Consider the following 11043-nt stretch of genomic DNA (forward strand, 5'->3'; position numbering starts at 1 on the left):
TAGTCTTTGGTGAAAATGCTGTGTTTAATGAGGTACATTATCTTTTCTGATTCTGCATACTGATAGTGGGCGATCGTATTACTGAAAAGCAGCCAGTCAAGGCTGTGGGCGTCTTCATACCCTTGGCTATAGAAGATGTGAAAAAAAGTTATTGTAACTTTGGTAACCAGGCACAACTACAGCGCTTTTGCTTTTCAGCAGTTCCGTTTCCCTCATCTTTCTGATGAGCTGTACTGTGTGTCAGTTTGGCCAGACACTACACACGGTGTGTCTATGTTTTTACCACACTCTGCCGGCCTTTACAGCTCCTACTAGTGGCACGATCAAAAAGGATGCTGTCTAATAGATAATTAGTGAAATCCTGACCGACTGCCAGTTTTTTATTAACAATTAATAATAATAATTATAATTGCTTACACTTATAAAGCGCTTTTCTTGACACTCCACTCAAAGTGCTTTACAGGTAATGGGGACTCCCCTCCACCACCACCAGTGTGCAGCCCCACCTGGATAATGCGACAGCAGCCAGAGTGCACCAGTACGCTCCCCACACACCAGCTATCAGTGTGGAGGAGAACAGAGTGATGAAGCCAGTTCATAGATGGGGATTATTAGGAGGCCATGATTTGTAAGGGCCAATGGGAAATTTGGCCAGGACACCGGGGTAACACCCCTACTCTTTTCGAGAAATGCCAGTTGAAGAAACCCTCTTAGAATTAGGAAATGATGTAGCCTAGCGTCTGAGTTATATCTGGACTGTTGGTCTCAATGAAGAGTTTAATAAGTTGATCCGCTCGGGAGTTCCCCCAGATTCGTATTTTTACACGTCTGGCACTTGCCTGTCAGCGCGACGGAAAGAAACCGCGAGCACCAGCCGTCCCCTCCTGTTCTGGGGGTCGCTGACGGCCGGTGGATTTCAGGGGAGCTCTGGTTTCTAACTCAGCTGCAGGAAGGAAGCTGCCTGATCGACGTGCGAGGCGCTGCTCTGATCTTCACGACGAGGCCCCTGCGGTTTGTCAGCATCCTGTCTAGTGTCCCGAAGGCCGCGCGGCGCTGTGCTCTGAGCAGCCCAGGCAGGGATACAGAGGCGGGTCACGCAGGCGCCTGCCGAGCCTGTCATTCTCAGACTGCCTTTGAAGTCTGTAGGGGGGGACAGGGGGCTGGCAGATATACCCACATTGGTTTCATCTACTGGACTTAGCAAAGCGGATAGGGTCACGTTTTGACGTGGGGGCTTGCACCGCAAGTGCGCCTGTGATTGCCATATTTAGATGTGGTTGGGCAAACTTCATTTAGCAGTCTGGGCTGCTCGATTGCAAGGGTACACTGTTAGAATAGTATCCCGTCCATTGATCAGATCTCCACAACTCCCCCCTGCAGAGAACGCCTCTCATCCTGTCAGTCTTCTGTGGATGATACCTAGACCAGAAAAGGAGTCTTCCTCGGCTGGGAACTGACGAGATGGAGGAGAGGTTTTTCCGAGTCAAAGGCTTTGGTTGCATTACCAGGATTTGCTTACCTTTGGATCTCATCGTCAAACGTTTGAGGCAAACAACATGCCACGTCAGGTCTTGATTCAAAATCTGTACCAGCAAATGCAGCTTTCTGCCAGGTGTCCCTTCTTTACTGACTTGCAGCACTTCCTTTGTCACTGTCTTCGCTGGGCGATTTCTCAAAGTCCTCCCTTGCTCAGAAGGACGCTGTCATGTCAGCCGCGCTTCCTTCCTGCACGTCTCCGTCTGTCAAAACGGCAGCAGGCAAACGCGTACCTGCCCCGCTGCTTCCTGTGTGCAGGTCGGCTGTTGTTTGGGTTGTAAATCACTCTCGCAGGAAACCTTTCTCAGTTCGTCTCTCTGGGTGCTTTCTCTTCCTCTCGGTGTGGATTGCAGTCTCTCTCTCTTGTTGTCCCCCTGTCCCCGTCCCTGTCCCGGTCCCAGCAGATACTTGTAGGAAATAGGTGCCCTTTTCTAGCTGCTCCCAAAGAGCTTCCCTTAGGACTAGGCCAAGATCTGTAGACTGGAGAGGCTTGGTGATTTCATTCCTGACTTATTCATTGGACTTAATGACCAATCACTTGCTTAATTAGTACAAACTGGCAAGTTTTCAAGGTCCTGTCTCATTGGCTGTTTAAAGTTTCTTAAGACAATGCAGGGTGTTCTCTGCATACGCGTTGAAAGCTCCTTTCTCTATGCAAGGTGAAACTACTGTTTTATTGTGTTTTTGTGTACAACTCAAAGCAAAATGAGACAGACATTGTGGCCAGTGATTTTTAGGTGCCCCATCAGTAATGTCCCCGGAGACAGTTTAGAATGGTAAAAAGTCATTTATTCCTGCATTATTTTCACTGTGCTTTTTGTCTATTTACCAGGCGTTCCAGGCGTTCACAGTAAATCATGCCTCTGTGGGTGAGTAACACCGCTCTCTGTAGCTTTGAAGATGGCGAATCATGGCATTATTATAGTCTAGGGTAGTAAGGATCAGTAAATGTACTGTACAGGGATGTTATGCTCCGATAGTGTGTAGAATTACTGCTCATAGTTACCATAGTAAACGTTCATGATTTTTTCCCCTCACTACCCAGCACCATAGACGCAACGATAACCAGCCAATGTGCTCCAACTCTTTCTTAACATCTGCTTTCTGTGAGGGTTCAATTTGTTTGTTTTGTGACAGACACCGGAGGCAGAAATCGGGTAGACGAGCAAGGTGTGTTGGGGCCCAAACTAGACGTTCCTTTTGGTCCCCGATTCTGAAGTTGGCTACATTAAGAAACCGTGATGCAGGAAAAGCTCTCTGAAGTCACAGGTCACAGCGTTCAGTAGCTGACAGTATTTCAATTTCAAATCTCTGGACCGTGACACTCGACAGGAAGAGAGCAGAAACCAATGAGACAGGAAGAGGTGCAGTTTTCAAAGACACGACGCAGGGCTTGCTCTGAACAGGAGTTATCTTGATGCCGTTCCATTTTTATGCAGACATTGCTGGTGTGTTTCTGTGTGGAAGCTCTTTGTGGAATTAACTTCAGCTGACGGGGCTGTAGTCTTACTGAGGAGTGCAGCTTTCCTCCTGTTTAAGACGGCTCAGAGCTAACTTGACCTTAAAGATGGATCTCTTTCGTTCTTGAGGAAGGATGACTGACACGCTGCAAAACTGAGCAAAGACTTTTAGAAGACGGGCAAAAGGAAACTAAAACATTATAGACCGATATTCTTTGGAATAATCTGGCTTGCTTGATTAAAGACTCACTCATCCTTGGAATTTGCTCAAGACTCCAGATTTAATAGTTTGGGTAAGTGCTATTCTCTTAAGGGCTTAAAAAGACTTATAACTTCGGCTCTCCTTGCATAAAAGTTATGTCAGTTATACAAACTGTAAGATATAAAGGGGGTTAATTGATGTTCTTTTGACTCCTTGTTTACCTAAACCAGGCGTTCATGTGCAGATGTTACCCTTACTTCATGTAAGGCGTATGTTTTCTTCTAAACCACAATTTCCAGCACTTATGTTCACTACATCTTGTGCAGAACTCGCAACAAATACTTTGAGCTAATTTTTCTGGTTTGTCGATTCTGTTAGCTGGTTTGCCCAGAGCATTTCGCCAGCCTTTAGGAACCCATGTATTTCAGGCCATTATTTATACTATTTCAGGCTCAGAAAATGAAAGAAAAAGCGGGGTGTGGACTGAATGGAAAGACAAAGGAGAATGGAAATTATATAAAGATTGCTTTTGGATCTGCTTTACACTTGAACATGGGTCAGCTCCAGCTTCTTGGCAGAGATGAAATAATTCTTTTGGCGGAGTTAAAATATTTTGCGCGGATGGGTTAGAGGAGTGGGTCTCAAGTCCTTGAGTACCTCTGTCTCTGCTGGTGTTCGCTCGTTAAGTGGAGCATTAATCACCTGTGCTAATTGCATTGATTTGCTTGCCTAGGCTTTTTTCCTGCACTCAGGCCTAAATGCTCAGTACAGTGACTCTCAGTTCGCATCCTGGGTAACACTTGTGTCTGTTTTTGTTGCTCGGGCCAAGAGTTTAATCTCTAGCTAACATGCTGTAAATTGATTATTTTATTTGAGGCTTTGTTGACATTTGCTTTCAGTGCTTAACAATGTGCTTTCAGTTCTTAAAAATGAGCTTTCGGCTAATTTGTGAGTTATAGGGCTGTCCTCATTGAGGTGTGTGAGCTGAAATATAGCTATTTGGATTGAAGAAAAAAACAACACTGCCTCACCTGATACAATGTCCTTCCCACTGGTGTGTGTTCATCATCAGTCAACACCATTTAATTAACGTTCTTAATTAGAAGGCCGAGGGGCAGCTGTACACACTCTCACTAAGGTATTTTTGATACCTAGGCCTGAAAGCAGGAAAAAGCCAGCAAACACAGGGGTCACCCAGGAAGTGGGTTGTGAACTATTGGATTAGAGAATGAAGAGTTGTTCAGTTGACAGCTTCCCCATTTGCTGTCCATTATTCCTGAGAATGAAAGAAAATGACACGCAATGCTGCACATTTTATGCTAAACTTGAAAGGCCCAAGAGTGTGTGAAATCAGGCATGAAGATCCTTGCTCTGTAAGCATCGTGTCTTTCTTTTGGTAAGCTGGTGTGCTGGTGAGCTTCTGGAATCCATGGGTAGATATTGAGCGCATTGACGATTAAGAGAACAACGATGTTACTGTATCTTTTAAAAGGTGCTTTATTGCTGCTTTTGCTGGTGCTTGTGACTGTAAAGGGATGCAGCCCAGCAGCAGTGGAGCTTATACTGAAAATGTACTTGAGCAACTAAACTGTTGCTTCTTGTTTTTTCTTTCAACGGCGGGACTATCTTTTCTTCCAATAACTGTAGTGAAAGCCTGAGTGAATGGACCAGATTAAACCATCTCAGGCATGATATTCATGGTCTGACCTGAACTGTTACATCCTGATTTTAAATGCCTGTTAGGATTCATCTAGCACAGCAGGGAGTAAAGAACATAAGAAGAAGTTGAGCTAACAGGATAGCGACTGTTCAGCTCATTTCACTCATCCCATTGCTTGTAGCTGAAAAAGCCTGAATCGTGCCCAGCACTTGCCTGAAGTTTGAAACCAGTGAATCCAACACTTTCCTCTCCAATGCAAAAGCTGGTGCTTTCAATAAAAAGCATCTTTACCAAATGCATCCATTCATATTTTTCAGTGGTCCCCTTACACTGTGTTTGTAGAGATGGCGTTCTTGTATATTTTTGGACCTGAAGAACGCAGGTTCTTTGCCGTCTGCAGATATATACATATGTTAATGCGGTAAAACAATTAATGGCTAAACTAGTCACATACAGCCTTACAGTTATCGTGGTTTGACTGAACAAGAGTTCAAGAGAATTTTTTTTTTGCAGCAAAGTAAGTTCTAACAATCTTGACTCCGAATGATGTCTCTAGCCTCAGTCAGCACATGCCCATAACAGCTTAGGTCAAACAGAAGAATGAGCTTTTCTTGTCTCCTACTGGATTCCTACTGGAATTCATCTGGAACAGCACCATGAGTTTGCCGCATCGAAAACACTCCCAGTGCATGTTCTTGTAATGTAAGGGGAGAGACCAAGAAAAACCCACATTGTCAGAAAGAGAGTTCCGTGCATCAAGTTATTCAAAGTGACTATGCAGTCCTCAAAGGGTGCGTTGTATTGTAGAAATTGTATTGTATTTCATCTTAAATTTCATGTTCAAAATTAATTTTAAATGATCTGAAGCGCAGCCTTAGTTCATCATTGTTGAGCACACAAACTGGTTTCTAATCCAATTTGGCAAAGACACAGACTACCGGATAGCATGCAGAGACGAGTCAACCTGTCTACAGCCTGCTGCAGAGTAACTGAAGACTTCAGGAACAGCAACAGAGTGAGTCCATATTTTCTGTGGCTCTCGATACTTACAAAGAAGCAGCAAAACGGATAACTGGCCTTTTAAATTCTGGATACAGCGCAACAATACTGGATCCTAACAACCTAATACAGCTATCACACAGAAGCCAGGGACTGCTCTGCAGCTCTCGAGCTCTCCTCTCTTCCTCTCCAGACAGACATGCTGCCCCAGGATGGCCAGGGATCTGCAGAATGTTTTACACTGGCCCTCAGTTAAACTACAGTAATTATATATAATATAATTATCAATGGCGATTTAAACCTGAAACCCCCAACAAGAGCCAATGAGGGGGCCAATGAAATTTAAGAAATATTAAGTGTATTAATAATATGCACCTCTCTTGGTCATACTCAGGCACTTTGAGTCTACATTCCAGTCACTTTCATGCAGAAGTCCGATTTATTTTTACTCAAAGGGCTTTAGCCAAAGTAGCACCCAGTCGTGATAACACTGAAAAACTGAGAAAAACACATATGAGCCATAGTTCAAACCCTATTTCAGATGTGCAGATTCTTACCGTGAGGAGGACTGAGTTCACTTACAAGAGCAGTAGGACGTCCAGATTCCCTCTGTCGAACACTGGGTTTGTATGCCTTTTCTGTTGTAACTCAAGTTTTACTGTGGAATCCTTTTTTGTTTGCCTTTTGCCAAAGACCGATATTCTACCTTCCTTTACTAAATGCATCCATTCCGTTTTTGGTTTCTTGGGATCTGAAGAACGCAGGTTCTGTGCCGTCTGCAGATATATGCATATGTTCACATGGTAAAACAATTAATGGCTAAACAAGTAGTCTGCATGTTCTAGCAGTCCCATACAGCCTTACAGTTGTCGTGGTTAGACTGAACAAGAGTTCAAGAGTGTTTTTTTGCAGCAAAGTTCTAACAATCTCGGCTCCGACTGACGTCTCTAGCCTCAGTCAGCACATGCCCATAACAGCTTAGGTCAAAAGGAAGAACCAGCTTTTCTTGTCTCTGCATCCTACTGGAATTCATCTGGGACAGCACCATGAATGCTGCTACTGTGTTTATATTACTAATATTGATTAATGAATCAATTCAAAGATACAGGTTTCCAGATTTTACAATGCGAAACAGTATTGCGTAAGACCGTCGCAACAATACAAATAATGAATCATCTTCCACAAATGGACTTTAATTGGAGGTGACTGAATACGTGCACCCCTTTAACGTGCACACAGAGGACTTCTCAATTATTCTACCGCCTCTGGGAGGTCTTGAATATGTTTGCATTTCACAGAGGGAAGCCTGTTGGCTGAACCACTCCAGGTCGCTGAGGGGGTTTAAAACAGGGCTCTTCCAGTCTTGACTGCAGAGGCCGATCTCTCTGCACAGCGTGATGGGGCTGAAATAGCACAGCCCTTCAGCAGATCCACAGCTCTGTTTCATCAAGGCCATCTGTATTCCAGTCCCCAAGGGCGCTTTGCATCTATAACTACAGTATGTGCTCTTTTCCGCAGACCTCTCTCACTGATGACCAGCAGTTGGGGAAACGCTGTTTCTCTGTGTAACTTTTAGCTGTGACTCCTGTATGGAACTGGAATCTTTACTGTTATGTGGTGGGATGGCTCAGTATTTACGAAACTTGGAAAAGATGATGGAACTGGAATCTTTACTGTTATGTGGTGGGATGGCTCAGTATTTACGAAACTTGGAAAAGATGATGGAACTGGAATCTTTACTGTTATGTGGTGGGATGGCTCAGTATTTACGAAACTTGGATGAAGATGATGATTTAATAAGATATATTTAAACTAAATGTGTTAAGGAACATTTAAGACCCTAATATTTCATTCAGTGGAATAGACTTCACACAATCTGAAGAAAATGAGACAAAGGATGATGTTTTTGTGTCAGCAGAGCAGGCTTTGCCTGTAAGTTAATCTAGGCCAGAGGTGCTTTTAGCCTGATAGAACTTTGCCAGTTTCTTCTTTTTGTAAGCACCCACTTTCTATCGGATCATTCGCAATACCTTTGCCGCCAGAGCCCAGCCTCTCTGGCCCGTGATGTTTGTACTGGACTGTGAGTTGAGCCGTTGGACCAACATACGGGATCGTGTTATACTGTAGCTGCCAGACTTCCCCAAGCTGAAATATTTTGTCACGGTGTCATTGTGCTGCTTATTGAGGAGCAGAGTGGGGTTTAAAGTTGTGTAGCCTGTGCTAAATACAGTACGTCAATTACACCTTCCTACCCATGTGCCTTTATTTTGATGTCAAGAAGTGGAAGTGTCTTGGAGGTTGCTAGGCAGCGCTACAGGAAAGACGTTTTCGATTCCAGCTTTTTTCATAGAAAACTGACTCATCTTCCAGCTCATCTTATATAATAAACACTTACTGCTTATTACTAATTTACTTGGACATCATCTGCAACCAGGCAGCTTTCAGTTCTTAAGGCTCCACAAGAATGGTGCTGCTGGTTCCCTTCATTAAAAAAAAACTGGCTTTGTGGGTGCTGCGGATTTATTCTCCACTTGTGGGTGATGATCATCAACACGTTAACTTGCTGTGCTGCTAGCCAGCATTGCAAAAAATCGAGTTCCCTTTGGTTTGATGTCCCCCGTTGTCGAAACATTTGATGTTTGATTTAAAAAAAAAACTATTCCACATCTCTACGCGCTCTGCGTAAAGGGAATTTTACAGAAACGGCCGGCATAAGAAAGGAAAACTCCACGCACCGTAGATGCAACAGACGGTGCCTCTCTGCTGTTACTTTTAAATTCAGGCCTGAAATATTTCTATTCAAACAATTATTTTATTTTTCCGTGATAGATGACCAGTAGTACCGGACTTGCTCCCGGCAGGCTTCACCTTCTCTAAGGTAAGCGCAGGTCTGCCGCTGCTGCTGCTGCGCTCGAACCCCCGGCAGGAAGTGGTGACGCAGAGCCGCCAGCGAGCCGGGGGGGGCGGCGCCTTCCCTCTGTGCAGAGCGCTGCATAGCGTGCAGGGACGCGCCGGTCGCGGTCGGCTCTAACCTCAGAGCTTGTTCTGCCTCGTTCTCCTGGCGCCTGTGTCGAGGGAGAGCGCGGCGCGGCGTACCCGCCGCCCGCCAGCCTGTGGATGAACTGGTCTGGCTGTGGCACCGGTGGGGGGGGGACGAGGTCATGACCCCTGCTGCCTGTCATTCACTGGCGCGCTGGGCTGCTGTTTGAGGTGTTGAAGGCTCACCTGTCCGTTTCGCCGTGTTTTGCTTCTTGAATGTTCGAATAAATGCTCTTTAAAACCTATAGGCAGATCTGCCCTGCCCCCCTTTTCAACATTGCATTTGTTACATGTGTGCTGAATCCTGCAGACTCAAGGTTGAGTGCTGTAGTACCAGTCCATCCCTATGCCTTGTCCTGCATTGCCTAGCTGTTGCAGCAAACCTAGCGCACGACTTTAAGGGCATGTGGTTAGGAGCCGAAAAAAACCCTGCAGAACAGCAGTTTTGCAGGGCTCGTCAACTTGCAGCAACTCCATTCTGCTCTATTGCTGTTCTTTAAAGTAGTCAGCCCTCCATTGCTATACAGAATATTATAGATCCAGCTACTAATCAGTCAAATAATTATATTTATTTATTTAATATGCTGGACAAGTGTGTAATGGAGAAGATTGTATGGATTGTATTGAATTGTCCTGCTGAACAGCATTGCAGAACACACAATTTTGCAACGCATCTGGACCCTTGAAAGCAGGACACTCTTAGAAGAGATCTTAGTATCTCTCGGGTCCAGGCAGAACACCGAACAACCATTGCAGATCTGCCTACCTTGCAGATCATCAAAGCTCGTCTTTAATAGCACACGGGTCTTTCTGTTAAAGAAATGAATTTCTGAGTGGTTCGGGTTTCTACGGGAGTGAATGACTCTCTGGTTCTCCTGTCAGCTCACACAGGGGTGTACAAATTAGCTGAGACTAATTTGCTTGAAGTTGCAAATTTGAATAACCTTTAACACAGATCTTCTTCAGAATGCCCCTTAGATCTTTGCCTGGCGTTAGCATTTTTTTTTAGATGACGTGCACGAAAATCAAAACAAAACTCTTCACGGCTGCGTTGTAGTTCTCTTGAGGATAACCGTCGGCACCAGTCTTGTCTAAGGCTCCCGTCGTGCTTGGAGCTGCCGTGCAGAAGGGCGCCAGTACGTTCAGCACCTCAGGGTGTGGTATTCCTGTACAAAAAGCAACCTCCAGAGTCTTGAGTGGCCGTAACTGAGCAGCAGAAATGCTTTAAGGCACGCACTGGGGGTTGGTTTTGCTTTTGTTTCGGTTTGTTAACACACGGGCTTCAAAGTTTATACCAAACAAAAAAAAAAATACATGCAGAACTGGAACGCTTATTTAACACCGAAGAGGATCGGGTTGAAAACGTAGCTACATGTTGGCTCCCGTCCTCTTGAGTGAAAATGCCGACTGTGCATGCTTTTCACTCTGTGACTTCATTGTCTGTGAATTGATGGCTTTTCTGAGGTCGGATCTGGAGCTTCTGTACGTGTCCTTGTCTCCAGAGTTGAAGGCGGATGTTCAGGCTCTCAGTTTAGCTTGTACTTCGCCATTTACCCTGATATAGCTAGTAGCATACAGTACTAGCATTTACTCACGGTTTTTGATGTGGGTATGTGCAAACAGTAATCCTGGGGACAACATCTTCTATGCATTTGCTGATATAGCTAGTAGCAAATACCTCCTACCCTTGTGTTACTTTCGCACAACCTGTAAATTGTATTGTAAATTGCAATTGGGTGATTTATTGTATCCTAATGTTAATCTAATCCCTATAAATTCCTGTCCTTCTATCCCTCTTAACGAGCTCACGGGCAAAGCATTTAATTGCCGACAACACCGCTGTATGCTGTACTGATCGATTGATTGATTTTCAGGAGCTGTGCAGATTTGTTGCACGCATGTTTTGAGCTAATGGTTCCGTAGGGCATGCAGATGCAGATGGCTTCTGGCCCTGTCCAGCTTCTCACAACACATTTCTCATCGCATCGCAGTGACACCAGGGCCCGTGGTGACGCAGCACCCTGTTCCGCGCCGGGGCCTGTGGGTTTGGGGCGAGCTGGGCGATCAGTGCACAATCAGACTTTTCTGTGCCGTGTTTGGCGGGAGGTCTCTGGAGGAAGCTGCCCGAACACACAGCCCACTGCTCG

Source organism: Lepisosteus oculatus, chromosome 19 (assembly GCF_040954835.1).
Source record: "Lepisosteus oculatus isolate fLepOcu1 chromosome 19, fLepOcu1.hap2, whole genome shotgun sequence".
Classification (NCBI taxonomy): domain Eukaryota; kingdom Metazoa; phylum Chordata; class Actinopteri; order Semionotiformes; family Lepisosteidae; genus Lepisosteus; species Lepisosteus oculatus.